A 16,944-nucleotide genomic window follows, 5' to 3' on the forward strand; every position below is an offset into this window, starting at 1 on the left:
TTTCATTTTAAAAGTCATATTAATTTCCAGACCATCTTAGTTTCAATCAAAGAGGAATGTAAGAGTATTTCTGATCCTATAAAGTGTTTTTGCATTCAAAAGTTAAACACATTGTGGATAATTTTAATAATTTCAGAATACATTCAAAATGTTGCATATTTAAATGGCCAACTTATACAACAGTAAACCATGACTGATTACCTGCTATCAGTAGATACCCGATTTTTAGCTATAAACTTATCAGGAAGAGATCTTGATGTCAATGAACATACTCCTAAAATTCTATTAAAGAACTGTCTAATAATAATAATATATGTGAACTGTAATTATAATTGGTCACAACAATGGGTAAGACTGGATCAAGCACACTGCTTTCTGCTCAATATAAAACACAAATGTCCATTTTTCCATTCTTTAATGTAAAATAAGGATGAGTTAAAACTCATAGATGATGCTAAGAAAAATAAAATATACAAGAGCCTGATGTTATTAATTACACACACGCACAACACACACACGAGCCAAGAAAATGAGGGGAAGTAAATAAAGATCAACAAAAATGTGATGCTACCTCCAAGAAATGCAACGTATCTTCTTTTCTAGTAATGAGCACAACTAGAAATAAACTCTCTCTTGCTGCTGTATTATTTGAAAAAGTGTAAAATAAGTTTCGTGGAAGAATCCTAATCCCATTGTTCTCAGCTGAGAGTAAAAAAACACAGTAAAGACTAAGGTAGGAAGGGAAAGGAATATCTTTCACCAGTAAGGATGAGCTGTATTGTTACCTTTCTCCTGTCCTATCAACTACCCTTTAAAATGGTAGCACAATCCATCACTTAATATACCTCTAATAAAAGGAAAAAATAGGTAAGTTGAAACTGATTCTTCTTATTTTTCCAACAGGTTAGAGTGCGTGGTTTTCTTTTGCTGAGGAATTTCTCTCCAGCTCAAAAAAACTCTTCACCTCACAGATGGCTTCTTAGAAATATCTAAAATTCATTACTTTGCAACTTCCTCCACCTCTTCAAAAAAAAAAAAAAAAAAAACTCCCTACTCCTTTCTGGTGCGGCAGCTCCGATGCAGAAGCTGTATTACAACTAGATTAGATTCAGACGATCTGTCCCTATGTGTGTGACCTTGGGTACGTCATTTATCCCCTCAGTTTCCTCATTAGCATCCAACTGTGAATGCTCTTTGAAAACAGTAAACAGTAAAACAGTAAATACATCTTAGGAATTACATCTTTATAGCGTTAAGCTTTTCTACTTAGGGTAAAATTACCTCCTTAGAGGGACCACATCATGAAACTGGTACTGAATCCGTAGGTCTCTGTCAACATTTGACTCTTTCTTCTACAGTTCTCCTCTTCCCTCAAAGGGCATAACCCGAGTCACCTCAAAAGCAGACTCCAAGCGCCCCTTCCTTCCTCCACTCCTTCCCTCTCCTATTTCTAAAGCAGGGGGAAAATAGCAGCCTCATCTCCCCGCCCCAAGCCGCACCTTCAGAGGACCCCACCCCAGGCACATCCGCCCTCTCCCTCCTCCGGGGGCACCAGAGGCCAACCTCGCCCTTCCCCTCCCGCCCCCACCTAGAGGAGACTTCCTGGAGGCGTTCAGGCCCGAGCAGGGCAGGCGGCATTTACAAACCCGCTTTACGCCACTCGCGTAGGGTAACCTCGCTTACGCCCATAGGGCCCCGTTCCCAGCCCCGTCCGCTCCGCCTGCCAGAACCAAGCCCGAGTGCCTCAGTCACGACCCCCGTGTGACCCCAGAGCTCTTCTGCTCCGCGCGGGACTACGGTGACTGGGACAGAACAGCCACACCTTACCGGCAACTGAGGCAGTGACTTCACTTGCCACCTTTGGAGCCCTCTTCAACTCCCAGATCAATTCACTCCGGCGACGCCGGAAGGACCCGAGAGGAACCAGGCGTTGTCCGGAATCCTGCCCTGCCGGAGTCGCGCAGGGGCCTATGGGGACTCGTAGTCCCACTCGCCGGCGTTGTCGGCAATTCCTGCACATCCAAGACTACAATTCCCGTCAAGCCATGCGGTGGAGCCTTAGGCGATGGGTGGGGACATCTTTAGCCAATAGTAGGAGAGTTCCCTGTCTGTGCGGGAGGAGGTGAGAAAAAGAGAGAGGGTGCACGGAAAGAAGAGGAAGGGAGGGGTCAGCTCTCACCTGCGCCAATCAGAATGCAGGGTCGGCCCGGCAGGCGACTCACCCATTGTGGGGGCGGGCTAGCTGAGCCGCGGAAGGAAGGGGGGCGGGGGAAGAACTCCAAGTGGGGAACGTGGGGCGGCCGAGGTGCGCGGGCGGAGAGGAAGCCGCGGGAGAATAGCCAGGGTGGAGGGAGGGCGCGGTGTGAGGATGCACCCTGGCTGGAAGAGCAGTTTCCCCGAAAGCGGCCAAGCACCAGGCACACCGAGCGGCGAGACCTGCGGCTCGGGCAGGGATAGGTTGAGCCTGGGCTCCTCGGGGAGGTGCCCGGACGGGGCGGGAGGCTGCTCTAGGTGTCAGGCCACTGAGTGAAGGGAGAGGGGTCCCCGGGGAAGGGAAGCGGCAGAGCAGCTGCAGAAGTGCGGGGAGCGCGAAGGTACCAAGGCAGCAGCTTCCCGCCGCCTTCAGCCTGGGAAGCAGCCGGAACAGCAGGGGGAGGAGCAACAGCTGCCGAATTCGCCAACTAGAGGAGGGGAGGCGGAGCTTAGGTCCCTGTAGCAGCCGAAGGCGCAGCCTGGACTGTAGTTTCCTGGGAGAGAGGAGAGCAGGAATAGGAGAGGAGCGCAGTCCTCGGAGCCTCTGCTCCAGCATCCCGCCAGGGGTTGCAGGTGTGTGGGAGGTAAGCGTGGGTGCCTCTTTGGGCGTCTCCTCTGCCCGGGAGAAAGCGTTTTCCAATAGGAATTTTATCAAGGCACAGCTAAAAAGAGTCTCTGACTCGGGTTAGGGAACTGGTGCAAACCCTTTTAGGTGAAAGATGTACGTTTTCGGAGTTTGCGGGGGGATAAAAAGCAAAAGGTGGCTTGACTCAGGGTATAAAGGGCGTGGTTAGTGTTTTTGGTTTGAGTTGTACCATTAAAACTATTCTGGGAAATTTTAATATTGAGGAAACTGCTAATTGAGGACAAGGTGAATGATATTTGGATAGGTGCGTAGCTGGTAAAAAACAAAAATTTTGTCACTGATAGAGAATTACTTCAGAACTGTTTCACTAGGCAAATAACTTAGCATTCTTCTTTACTATCTATCCTTCACGTTGTTTTATCAGATTGCCCTGCTACCGACCTGTTTTCCAGGGTGGTTATACTGCAGGTTCCTAAAATTGAAAGATATCTCTATTAAAGAAGGAAATACAGTCAGGAATAATCACGATGACTGAACCTATCAGAAGTATAACTTTTGCCAGCAATAATGTAAAAATGTTTTTTAATGGAGACACTTCGCTTTCCTTCCAGTGGCTTTAAACTATCGGAACAAAGACTAGGACTCAGCCTACAGTGCGAACGTATGGTGTACTTCACAGCTGCTCCTTATTCTCTCATTTGTGTCTAGTAATATTTGTACATTTTAAAAAACAAAAGTACAAGAAAAGCTGTGCAAGGATCTTTTCTGTTTATTTAGATAGTGTATGCTAGATGATTTCCCTTAGTATGTGTTATGATGGGCTCAGACTTAACACATGTAATAGTGTCATAAAATAATAGTTTATTCTTAGTATTAAACCATGTGTGATTTCTTTGAGTGTAATTAAACACCAATAGGTGAATATATGTTTTAATACTAAGATGAAAGTCGCATCTACCTTTGTGTAACTATGACAAAATTACAGCCTTTTTTTAGAAAAAAACTTAAAAAGCTATTTGCCTAGTTCATTTTCTTTTTCTTTTTGTCACAGAGGTTCTCCAGATTACATGGCTTTTAATCATAGTAGCATATTGCAGCACATTTTGCTCTGAAATGCTTTCCTTGTGACAGTTGTATATTTCAGAGTCTGCCTGAATACTTTAATCTGGGTTTTTTGTTTTTTTTTTTTTTTTGAACTAGGGTCAATAAAATGGAGTAATTACCTTCTATTCTTGTTTGTTTGTTTTGTTTTGTTTTCATGGTTTGCTGATTTACTCATGATTTGGGGATTTTATTTCTGTAATACACACAAAATTCCTTTTTGAAAAGAAATGGCTAGAAAGAATTCTCTTCATAGCTTCAAGTTCAATCCTACTGAGTGCTACTACTGATAAGCCTAAGTGACTTATATATACTCCAACACTCCAACACTCCCTCCCATACTCTCACCCACTAGAGGAATATATAGGGGGACAGATCTTAGAAAAACATCTGCTTTCCGATTGTCCTCAAGTAGATCAGGTAAGTATTAGAAACAGCAAAGAGCTTAGAAGAAAGAAAAAGCAACAGTAGCCACTAAATTTAGCAGTCATGGTAAGGATGGGATTTTATCTTTGCTACATCACAGGAGAGTCTGTTAATCCACATAGCTGATATGACCCTGTGAAAATGATTTTAGGGGGAAAAATGGGTACTAGGGTATAGTTAGTTAGGCTTGGAAAAGATTGTGTTTGCCCTTGTTATTTCTGATTAAATAGATCATCCTGAATCAGAGTCTCAGATTCTCTCTCAGGCTCTGCTACTGATTCATTTTGTGAAATTGAATACTTGCTGTCACTGGGTCGTTTCCCCCATGTAGTAATAATAATTAATAATAATACTGGCAATGAAGTTCTTTCAGGGCCTTTATCAGAAGATCTTTTTGAAAGGGTTTGATTGGGAATCAGTTAATAATCAAGTAAGTGAGATAGAAAATAAATACCAAAACAGTCGAAATTCAGATGTACTTTGAATCCCAACTATTTATAGGTCTTCTGCTTTGAAGTATCAAAAATGATAAAATCTCATTAGGAATGAATGAGTCTGTGGTATTAAAGTACTGGATTTTTCACCTGTTTCCAAGATATGGATCTTTTTTATGGTGTCAGTGAAAGAGATTGGCTTCCCATAACATTTGAGAGTAAGAAAACCATGTTTTTATAAGGAAGAAAATCATTGGCAGTATGTGGCACTTAAGTATTTGTTACCTTGAACTCTTGACACATTTTAAATTGGTGTTCACATTAAATCGCAGATAATCTGAAGACTTCTTGTACATTACTGGTGTTGAAAATGTTCATCAAATGACAGTTTATAATTTTATGTGAAGTACTACCTAGGTTAAAAACATATTATTCTGTGCTTGATTTTTACTCTTTGCATATGGCTATCAGAGTATGCATGTGATGAGAAAGAAGAAAATCAATGGAGTGCAGAATGTCTCTCAAGTGGAAGATGCTCATGAAATTAGTGTTCTTTAGCTGAAAGACTTGGTTAATTTCAAATTACAATATACTTTGGATTTTTTTTAAATTTATAATTCTAACTCTAAGCCTATTGAGTAAAAATAATTGAGTGGCATGGGTTTCTCTTTCTAACAGGAGGATTCACTGATGTATGCAGTACAAAAGAGCAAAACGTAAAGGTTCAAGATCAAATGGTTTTTGGGGGGGCAGCAGTCGGGGAGAGGTGGCGTACAAGGGGGCATAGATATGAAGAAACCTGTTTGAGACACATACCCTTAGCAAGAGAGAAAGAGATTTGATCTCTTTTTTGTTGAATGCCTATAAGTGATTTCAAGACCTGTTTTCCCAGTTATTAATTTCTAGAGGCTTATACCCAGAGTGGGAGACAGTACTTTCCTACATTGTCATTTTAACTGGAGTCAGACTGACATTAATTAATTAGGTTTTGAATAATTATGGGTTACTGAAGCAAAGTGAAAAGGATCCTGAATGTATACATTCACTTCTAAGTGAAACTTCATGTTATTTGGATATAATATTAAAAAGTAAAAACTGAGGTTTTCCCCCTTAATAGCAAAGGTACTTGAACCAGACACTAAAGATGAGCAGGACCCTCCCCTCCCAGCCACTGCTGCCTTTTAAAGTCATCTCCTAAGGTTAAACAGTGCTTTGGGGAGCACTGTACATAAAAAGGTGAAGATTTGTTTCTGTCTTATTTTCAATCTTATGTCCAATGTTTTCAGAATTTAGTCCTTAAAGTTTGGATCAGTGTGTTTTAAGTTAACAATTATTAGTTCCTAGACACTGCTTCTTTCCTATCTCCTGTTTGTTCTCAGCGCCTTATATAATGCTCAGCAGAAAGAACTTGCCCTATAACCTTACTGAATTAGAAGTGGGGACCAATACTTCTTTAATGTATGCATTGATACATCTTGCACTTTGACAAACGAGTCAGTTGCCCTCACAGAATAAGCACTATACATTAGGCCTTCTGAGAATGTCCTTGTGCTGGTTAGCCTTTGCAAAAGTGTTACTTGAGGGCTTCCCTGGTGACGCAGTGGTTGAGAGTCCACCTGCCGATGCAGGGGACACGGGTTCATGCCCCGGTCCGGGAAGATCCCACATGCTGCAGAGCGGCTGGGCCCATGAGCCATGGCCGCTGAGCCTGCGCGTCCGGAGCCTGTGCTCCGCAACGGGAGAGACCACAACAGTGAGAGGCCCGCGTACCGCAAAAAAAAAAAAAAAAAAAAGTGTTACTTGAGCCCAATTTGATTCAGACTATGTGGACTGCAAAGACTTACCTACAACTTCATGTGCCAACATTTCTAAATTCTTCCACAGACAGGCAATTATAGGTAAGGAAAAGTGCTCTCCCACCAGTGGTACTCAAGGTCTGCATTCTACAGCCAAGGAAGCCTGTGGCTCACCACTGTTTACTTCAAGTAAGATACCTTTGTAGAAGCTTATCTAGTAAAAGCATACTTTATTCTATAAAAATTGAATTTGCTCTTCCATTTTTCTAATTGTTCTTAAAAAAAAAAAAAAAAGCCAGACGCATTGTATTTAAGCACATGTGGAATTTGGCATTTATTCCAGAAACAAATTAATCTGATTAATGTTAGAATTAAGAATTCAAATGTGATTTTTCTTTTATTATTATAAGACCTGGAGAATTCTAGTTAATTGTAAATAGTTCTTTAGTCGTAAATTTAATAATAGCAGATATTTAACTATCATTTGTATGCTTTTTAATATGCCTTTACTAGCATGCTGATAGATACACTTTGGCTTAGAAATGATGTTTGATTAATCTTCCTTCTTCATGGTTCGTTGGTGTTACTCTTTTTTTTTTTTTTTTTTTTTTTTGCGGTACGCGGGCCTCTCACTGTCGTGGCCTCTACCGTTGTGGAGCACAGGCTCCGGACGCGCAGGCTCAGCAGCCATGGCTCACGGGCCCAGCCGCTCCGCGGCATGTGGGATCTTCCCAGACCGGGACACGAACCCGTGTCCCCTGCATCGGCAGGTGGACTCTCAACCACTGCACCACAAGGGAAGCCCCGTTGGCGTTACTCTTAATGCTTAGCGTAGTGCCTTGTATAGAGTTAGCTGAGTTCCTGTCTTCACCAGATGCTTAGTATCTTCAGAATTAAGACTGAGTTTCATTTACCTTGGTATTTACTTTGAGAGCCTCACACATAATAGTTTAACAGTAACAGTTATAGTTGACAACCTGTAAAGAAGCATCATTTTACATTTTTCACAAGTACACCTAGAAAAATGAATTTTTTTAAACAGGTATTTTAGCACTAAATTCAGCCCTCTGCCCACAACAGTTGCTTATATTGAGCTAAATATAAATATCACTGTATTTTGTTGGATTTCTGAATGGAGTAAACATTGCTATTAACTACAACCTTGCATGTGTGTATACTTTAAATATAAATTTATTAATTCAATGCCATTTGAAATTTGTGTGGTCTCTCCTTGTCTCTAGAACTTTGCTGACTTAAAGATGTACTTTTTTTTTTTTTTTTTTTTTTTTTTTTTTTTTTTTTTTGCGGTACGCGGGCCTCCCACTGTTGCGGCCTCTCCCGTTGCGGAGCACAGGCTCCGGACGCGCAGGCTCAGCGGCCATGGCTCACACGCCCAGCCGCTCCGCAGCATGTGGGATCCTCCCGGACCGGGGCACGAACCCGCGTCCCCTGCATCGGCAGGCGGACTCCCAACCACTGCGCCACCAGGGAAGCCCAAGATGTACTTTTAAGTAACATTCCATACTATGTGTATATACACACACTTTATGACTTTTTTTCTTGACACATAGAGACTTAGAGAAAAGTATATAAACGTAACATGAGGCTTTATCTTAACTAAAACTTAACTGCTCTTGAATGTTCTGTTTTCAGTGAAATGGTTACAATGGGAGACCTTATTCAGGCTTATTAAATCTAAATGATTCAGGTATTTGTCATCTTTGAGCCAGCATGGGGAAGAGATGAGTTCTGAGATTTGGCACTGACAGTACTCAGTGCTGGCCTTCCGAACAGCATAGCTGATGAAGTGTGCATGGGACCTCCAGCTCTAGCCAGTGCTTCAAGGCCCCCTTCTGGTTCAGCCTAGGAAAGGAGCCTTTTGAGCACACAGCTCATAATTTAGTGTGAGAAGAAAGGCAGATGGAATTTACTTTAATTTAATAACCTCATTTGCCTAAGTGTATTGTTTTTCCCACATATACCAAAGTTCCCAGTAACAGTAACTCAAGTGTCAGAAAGTGATTTCTATTGCACAATCTAGCAATTCAGTGAGTACCTGTCAACCTATACTCTATTTTCCCCTTAGTGTCTTAGCTTCTTTTGAATGGACCCGAAAGAGCTCACCAAGATACTTTTGATATTTTGCCCATATTGGATTACTTCTGCCATTTTCTTGATAACCTAAATTTTGTTCTGAACCTAAGTTTTATTTGAGGTCTTTTAATCCTGTGTAACTTGAAGAGTTAATTTTATTGTTTTTTCACCTTTTAGTAGTATGCTATAAATACTGTATTATGATGTATAATTTTTGCCATTCACTTGAATTAAATCAATTATCAGAGCATTTAATTGTTGTGTACTTCACAAAGCAATTTAAAATCATTGAAGCAATTAGTGTTTTTTAGATACATTCATCCTTCCAGTTAAGAAACCTTCACAAAGTATCCTAAATCTCTTGTTCTATGTCTAAGGCAGGTTAAATTGTATTTATACCCTACATCATTTGACATATAATACTGGATGAAATTTGTACAATACCAGTATTCTGACAGCTATGTAACAATGGTATAATTTTTGTCCTTGCTAAGTCGGGGAACTTTTAAAAATTATATTGTGAGGTATTGAGCACAAGGTACGTTAACTAAGTCAAAGCCAGAAAAGTAACTTTTTCTGTATTTCAAAGTTTTTGATTTGTTCTTTTAAAAATAAAATGTTAATAACAAAATTATGAAGACCTAATAATAACTATTCATTTTTAAATATGACAGATTTTGTTAATAATTATTAATATGAAATTAAACATTTTGAAAGAGAAAGAAATCCTATTGTCCAAGGTTATCTTAAAAGCCAATTTTTACTCACATTATGTGGCCCAAAAGTAACTGACAATTTAAAAAGTAGTTTTCAAGTATGTATCAATTAGAAATGCTTTCAGCTGCAAGTTTTATGTACAATGACATAAAATAATAGGGATTTATTTTTTCCAGGATAAGAAGTCTAAAGGAAAGCGGTTGTGTCCTTTTCGTTTAGAGGCTTAATGTTGTCAGGGTGTTGTCCTCACAACACCTTGTGCCTGATGCAAGATGGATGCTTCTGCAGATCGAGACATCATATTCTAGTTCAGGGCAGGAAGAATGAGGAAAGGCTTGTGCCTACTGAGTTTTTCTCTTTTAATCAGGAAGTAAAAGCTTCCCCAGTGACCTCTAGCAAATGTCGACTGTGGACTTATTGGCTCATGGCATGTAGCTGTCCCTATTTTTAAGGGATGTTGAGATATCAAGGACTTTGGGCCTTGGTGGTGGATGAAGCAGGGGAACAGTGGTTCGAGTGTGATTTTGGGGTAACCAGTCAATAGTTTCAGCCATAGTCTGATAATTAAAAACATGCTAACTTTAAATTGTATTCCTTCTCATTCCGACTGATGTTTATGTTTCCTGTTTGTTCATTTGTTTGTTTGTTTCCTTCAGGTTAGAAAACCCTAACCTTCTTACACCAAGTTTTCACTTCTGTGACTACCAAATTTCAAGTCTCTGGGCAAAGGCATTTCTCAGAGACTGATGGCATCTCTAGTTAAAAGACCCTGTAGCCCATACCACTTATAATACTTGTCCTGTACTTTTCATTACAGATGTATTCAGTAACACTTGAAAGGACAATTCTGTTTTGTTTGTTTGTTTGTTTGTTTTTTTGTGGTACACGGGCCTCTCACTGCTGTGGCCTCTCCCGTTGCGGAGCACAGGCTCCGGACGCGCAGGCTTAGCGGCCATGGCTCACGGGCCCAGCCGCTCCACGGCACGTGGTATCCTCCCAGACCGGGGCACGAACCCGTGTCCCCTGCATCGGCAGGTGGACTCTCAACCACTGTGCCACCAGGGAAGCCCGACAATTCTGTTTTAAATCTGCTTTGAGCCTCAAGGTATCAAAGTATCTTCTTATAGACTGAATTAAAAATATGGGTATAATGTAAATGAAAGAACAATTGAATATTAAAAAAATCTTAAAACAAATGCTATCTGCCCAAAAAAGCCAAAAAGCCATTGTTTCATAGAAAGGAACTCATTCTAAAAAATTTTAATCCTGGAAAATGGTGTTATTACCCATTTCTAAAATGTGAAAAATATTATCAATATCTATACCTTGATTATTCTCTAAATTATTACTCATTCTTAGAATAATACATCATGGACTTATAGTTTTGATAAGTTAGGATTCCTTGAGATAGGAAAGTCTGAAAAGAAAATTGAAACTGAGAAAATGGAAACAAATATTTTTTGTACTTTAAAAAAAACTCATAAAGATGTTGACCATAGAACCTTGGCTATACAGCAGTTGTCTGCATTTCCCTATCAACATCTTTATTGTCCAGTTTTTACATTTCTATTATGTGAACTTAGATGAATGGCTTTATAGAGGCAAAACTCTCCAGATATACTCAAGTAAATTTCTAAACTACTATAATCTGTAGCATGGGGTTGGGTGTTATAGAGAGATACAACAAAATATTGCAATATATAAAATCACTTACTCCTTGGCATAAGATTTTGTCAATATAGTTAACAAAAGAAGGCGTCACAAGACATATATATATAAACAAGGATATATGATTTAGGATGATGGTATTACAGCAGTTACTATGGTCGATGTCCAGAAGCAGAAGAAATTGATCTATGTGGTAATCAGGGAAGGCTTTGAGAAGGAAGTAGGTCAGTGTGGTGTGCTGGTAAGAGCAGGGGACCACAACCTATGGCCTATGGCACACTACCTTTTTTTGTAAATCAGATTTCTTGGAACACAGATATGCGCATTCATTTACATATTTTTAAGACTGCTTTCTTGCCGCAACAGCAGAGTTGAGTCACTGTGGCAAAGCCCATGTGGCCCACAAACTTAAAATATTTCCTATCTGGCCCTTTAAAAAAAGTTTGTCAACTACTGGTTAAGAATGTGGCTTCTGTTGTCATACAAAACTGGCTTCAAATTTGGTTTTGTAATCTGTAACTTGACTCCAGGGATGTTTATACTGATACACGGAGATTTCACATACAGTGCATTCTAATACCTGGTGTGTGTTATATGCTTATTAAATGTTATTTTATTAAATGTTAGATTTTATTTGATTATGATTTATTATTTTAAGTGAACTATAACTTTTAATTCGAATGGGGATTAGAATCTCTAAATTTAAGTACTCCCTACCCCTAAAATAAAAGTTCAAGAAATTGGGAAGGGTATCATCTTATTGTAAGAAATTTTCAAGAGTTGCACAAAATATTGTATAGGGACTATGATATTGATGTAAGAGCCAAACAACATAAATGTACTGAATAGTAAAGCCCAGACTTTAAAATACAATTAATAAAGACTGAATAGTGTATTAAATATTGTAGGAAGCCATGACAGTCAATTAAAAGTGAAATTAAGATACTTTATTAAAACTTAGAGGAAAATTATATTTAAAAGTGAATATAATAAAGAGGAGACATCACTACTAGCCTTACAAAAATAAAAGATAGCATTAGGGAATACTATGAACAATTATATGGCAATAAATTAGTTGACCTAGGTGAAATGGACAAATTAGTACAAAAACACAAACTATCAAAACAAGAAGAAATGGAAACTCTGAATATAGACTCAAAAATCCTTATATCAAACCTGGCAACAAATAAAAATTATATACCATGATCAAGTGAGATCTAGTCCAGGAATGCAAGGTTGGTTAAACATGAAAATCAGTCAGAAAATCTATTGATATACCATATCAATAGAACAAAAGACACATGATCATCTCAATAGATACAGAAAATCATTTGATAAAATCCAACACATTTTCAGGGTGAAAACATGAAACTCAACAAACTAGGAATAGAAGGGAACCTCCTCAACTTATAAAGGACATCTGCAAAAAACCTACAGCTAGCATCCTTCCTAATGGTGAAAGACTGAATATTTCTCCTTAAGATCAGGACATAAGCCTAATAGAATTGGAGAAAAATAGGTCTACGCAAGAACATGTACACAGATGTTCATAGCAGTGTTATTCATAATAGCCCCAAAATGGAAACAGCTGAGTGTCCATCAATAAATGAATGTATAAACAAAATGTTGTATAGCCATGCAATAGAATATTATTTAACCATAGAAGGGAATGAAGTACTGATAGATGCTACAACATGGATGACTCTTGAAAATATGCTAAACAAGAAAGTCAGACACAACAGGCCACATTTCATTTTATATACAATATCCAGAGTAGCCAAATCCATAAAGACAAAAAGTAGATTAGTGTTAAGGGACAGCAGGAATGGGGAGTGACTGCTAATGGTTATGGGGTTTCTTTCTGGGGTGAAATGTTCTAGAACTAGATAGCGGTGATGATTGCACAGCTTTCAAAAACCACTAAATCGTACACTTTAAAAGTGAACCTGTAAAAAGTGTAAGTGAATATAATATTAAATGATTTTAAAAAACATAAAGAAGAGTTATAGAAGATAGAATTATAAGGAACCCAGATAAACCCAGAACTAGCAGATAAAAGGAAATACTCTCATTTTATATCTTTTGTCCTCAGAACACGAGGAAAAATTAATGGAGACTGCAATCTAGCCACACTTTGGTAAAGTTGTTTTGTTTTTTAATTTTAAATGAAGGGGAAAAAGAACCTAAAGAACTCCAAACAGATAAAAAATAAAGGGAGTGAAAATACCAGCTTGTGATCAGACTTCTCTTCTGTGGCATTTAATGACATAAGGAATAATGTATATGGAATTGCAGTGGAATAAGTTTATGATTCAAACTTGCTTTTCCAGCTGAGCTAGCATTCAATATGCATAAGAACCAAAGAATGATCTTCTCAGCCATACAAGGGCAGACATACACATACCACCACCGCTGCCAATGACAACAACAAAAAATGCATACCCAAATAATTTGCTGCCCAAATAATCAAAATCAAGAATTCAAGTTTGAATTCAAGGAACTATAAAATGATGAAACAAATGACATTTAAATAAGTTGTTCCTGTTTTGTTTTTAAACAATTCAGACGTTAAAAATAATTCTTATAAGGTGCCTTATGGTAGAAAAAATAATAATATTCTGGGTCCAATACCCCAGATCACTTCAAAAACACAGAGAGATGTGTAAGAAAGAATATCACATGCCTTATTTTACAGATTGTGGAGTCAGTAAATGTTTTATTCTTCACATTCATAGAAAAACTATATTTAAGAAAAAAGGAAAAAATGCAATCAACACAAAAAGAAAAGAATAAGAAGCATGACAAAATGCTAAACAAACATATTGCAATTATCAATAGTTTTAGTCTCCTACAGAAAGGTAGGATCTGCCATGCTGGGTGGAAAACAAAAACTATTAAGTTTTTTAGAGACAAAGCTAAGCAAAATAATATCAGTTAAAGTAAAAGGATGGCAGTGCAATAATAGACAAAAATAAATTTAAAAGTGTAGGTGGCATATTTGTAAGATGACAGAATTCAAAGTAAAAAGCTTTAGTCTGGTCAAAAAGGATAATTTATATTGGTAAAGATGTAATCCACACTGAAGCTTTAATAGCCATGAATCTGTTTGTACTGGTCATATAGAATTAAAATACATAAAACAATCTGAAAAAGAAAACATGGCCTTTGGTGTCAGATTTGGATTCAAGGGAAACATGCAAATAAACATGTGATGTTAAGAATAAGGAAAGGACAAAAGTGGACTTGGGAAGAAGCAGAAGTGATGACAGTGGCCCAGGGGTGATAGCAACAATGTTGTAGATTCAAGATTTGGGATATGGAATCCACAGTTCTTGTCCCTTTATTAGCTCTAGCCCAAGGATTACAAAACAAGTCAGAAGTCAGCCCACAGGTATGTGTGTGCACGCACGTGTGCATGTGTGTGTGTGTGTGTGTGTGTGTTTAAATGCCAGTTCTCCACAGTCACCGCCATTCTCTATTGTCTTATATTGAGCTCGTTGGGGCCATTTACCTTGCCCCTGCCCGCCCCCCACCCCAGCCTCTGTAGACATTTCAGTGTGTGAACCCTGGGATGAGGTAAGGGAGATGGCTAAGGAAAAATGGCTAAGAAAGTTGTGAGTCTGAGTAATAAGAGGAGAATGAATAATTGCAGTAGTTCAAAAAGTAACAATTGGGCTTTCCTGGTGGCGCAGTGGTTGAGAGTCCGCCTGCCGATGCAGGGGATATGGGTTCTTGCCCCAGTCCGGGAAGATCCCACATGCCGCGGAGCGGCTGGGCCCGTGAGCCATGGCCACTGAGCCTGCGCGTCCGGAGCCTGTGCTCCGCAACTGGAGAGGCCACAACAGTGAGAGGCCCGCATACCGAAAAAAAAAAAAAAAGTAACAATTGTATACACTTAAAAATGTTAAGATGGATTTTTTTTACCACAATAAAAAATAAGTTTAGAATCCTAAAAAATGTAGTAACAATTATAAATCAGCTGAAGCATTTAAATCTGTTTGTCTTAAGAGGATTGTGTTCACTCACCTGCATTCAGTTTGCTTCATTTTATAATAAAAAGTAATGGCTTATTGAGACATTGATACATCACTATGTAAAAATTGTCCCCTTGCTTTTAGAGTAAGGAAGTCAACTTTAATTAAAATACTGTCTCATTTCCTCTCTTTTCAGTCTTGAAATTTTTGTAGTTGCTCTAGTTTACTTTCATATCACCTTCCTTTTTCTGTCACCCTAATTGGAAAATTTTAGTTTTTGGTTTGACACCTGCTTCTTAACTGCCACAAAACATATTAATTATGCTTTTTACTATTATAGAAACATAATGTTCTGCTAGCTAACTAGCATGAATAATCCATCACTAAGAATCATTAACTATAATAATTGCTGTCTTTAAACAAGGAAAGACAGTCTTCTCATTATGTGGTTGACAACTTAAAACGATAAACCCACTTTCACTTTAAATATAATAGTGTGCCAGCTGATATTTCAAGAAATGTTTTCTTCTTTCTCCCTTTTAGAATAAGTTGTAAGTGAAAACCCTTAACAGAAAGATCTCACTTTTCAAATGGATCCAGAATCCCAACCAAAACATACCCTAGAACCGAGCTTTCTAATCCAGCCAAATTTCTTACTGTAATATTCACTTTATGCATTCATTAGCCCCTTCAGCCCTTATTCAGAGCCTGTGTACTTTTAATAAACTGTTTAATTTGTATGTTTAGCAATGATTCAATAATATAAACTCTCTTAATATAAATGGGAGGGGGGAAAAGAACAATGGAACTAAAAAAGCTTAGTTATCTGAAAAGTACATGTCTTGAGACCTCAGTGAAGTCCTGTGACACATGAGCCCTAGGACAATGGGAGATGCTAAGTGGGTATTAGTTGGATGAATGAAGAACAGTAAGTTCAGAGTGACAAAGAGGATAAATAGTTATGTTTCCAGTTTTCTGAGAAAAAAGTAGATTACATGTTTTCTTTAAGTTTCATGCAAATGGTAATAGAAATTTTGGTGCATAAGTAGTAAATTCACATCATTGGCAAAACACCCAGCCAGGACAACTTATTTTCAGAGAAATTAAGAAAACCAAAGTTTTGCTTTTTATATGTATAGTTACATATATGTATTTATCTGAATATCTAAAATAATGATTGTTAATGTTGGGATATTTACTTTAGACATGTGCATATGACGGCTTTCTCTTTTCCTGGTTGGGTTTAGAAAGTTCTCCGAGAAGTATTATTTCATCAGCACAGTTAGGTGTGAGAAAATAAGAACAGGATGACTGCACACAGAAATTAATGAAACAGAACAGGCCACATTGAGCAATGAGTTTGCAATCATATGTTCCTGATACTTGTTTGCATATCGTGTAGAGTCTGTTATTAGTGTGTGAAGATAAGGTGAAAGCTTTGAGGAGGCAGGGGGTGTTGTGCAAAGGGAGATCCAGAGTACTTTACTGTTTTTTGAGACTAGACTTTTACCTCGACCTATGCACTGTGCTAGTATGTTTATATACATACACTATCCCTCTTAATTTCTATAATAATCCTATGAGACAAGTACTGTTTTAGTCCCCATTTCACAGATGAGGAAAATGAGGCACAGAAAGTTGTGTAGGTTATCTCAGGTATCACCACATAGGACCAAGTTTGCATTTTTTTTTTTTAGCCTAAGCGTGGCTTATATTCATTACTTCAGAAGTGACCAAAATCCTCTGTGTTTTTCTATAGACTTCTCCACAGTTACTACATACCGTTTGTGTCATGCACCTTGCATTCTGCAACTATAAAGTCTCCAGCATTCTTAAAAAAAAATGAGAACATTTACAATTACAGGTCTTACCATTTTAAAAATAACAAAAGCAAT

The 16,944-nt window shown here is 38.5% G+C and overlaps 2 protein-coding genes across 3 annotated transcripts in view; one reads left to right on the forward strand and one right to left on the reverse strand.

Annotated features, from left to right (window-relative positions):
- Positions 1 to 2,126, reverse strand: part of PDCD10 (programmed cell death 10) — a 42,231-nt gene extending 40,105 nt beyond the window's left edge. Inside the window, exon 1 of one of the 2 annotated variants that reach the window (XM_081235877.1) lies at positions 1,828 to 2,126. The gene's annotated coding sequence lies outside the window, so the exon portion shown is untranslated. Of the gene's footprint in view, positions 1 to 1,281; positions 1,446 to 1,827 lie in introns of those variants that run through there. The other variant, XM_081235878.1, reaches the window with a different exon arrangement.
- A 629-nt stretch (positions 2,127 to 2,755) lies between these two features.
- The window catches only part of SERPINI1 (serpin family I member 1), a 69,220-nt gene continuing 55,031 nt past the window's right edge, over positions 2,756 to 16,944 (forward strand). The window contains exon 1 of the mRNA XM_081234870.1: positions 2,756 to 2,837. The gene's annotated coding sequence lies outside the window, so the exon portion shown is untranslated. The remainder of the gene's footprint in view (positions 2,838 to 16,944) is intronic.

This window comes from Mesoplodon bidens (genome assembly GCF_964165515.1).
Source record: "Mesoplodon bidens genome assembly, chromosome: 5".
In the NCBI taxonomy this organism is placed as follows: domain Eukaryota; kingdom Metazoa; phylum Chordata; class Mammalia; order Artiodactyla; family Ziphiidae; genus Mesoplodon; species Mesoplodon bidens.